Genomic DNA, 339 nt, shown 5'->3' on the forward strand with positions numbered 1-339 from the left:
GTGTAACATACTGTCTTGCTCCAAAAGTAAAATTACTTTCAAGTAAATGCTGTGACGCAAAGAGAGTCAGTGATTTTGTAAGTTGCTTCTTCCAGAATTTTTAGGGAGCTTTTGCCTGAGGTATGCAGTTGGTTATTTTATTCAATTTTAATTTTTTTTATTTATTTGCAGAAGCAGTATTCAGTTTACAAGATCCAGCCCAGTAAGCATTGAGGTTGGAGAAATAGTCTTAACACTGGTTGCAATGAGGATTTCTTGATTGGGTTAAATAACAGAGGGATAAGAATAGAAAAAGAATAAAATAACATAATTTTAATTGTTACATGTATTCTAGAGGCT

This window comes from Chaetura pelagica, unplaced genomic scaffold (genome assembly GCF_000747805.2).
Source record: "Chaetura pelagica isolate M959 unplaced genomic scaffold, ChaPel_1.0 scaffold138, whole genome shotgun sequence".
Taxonomy (NCBI): Eukaryota; Metazoa; Chordata; class Aves; order Apodiformes; family Apodidae; genus Chaetura; species Chaetura pelagica.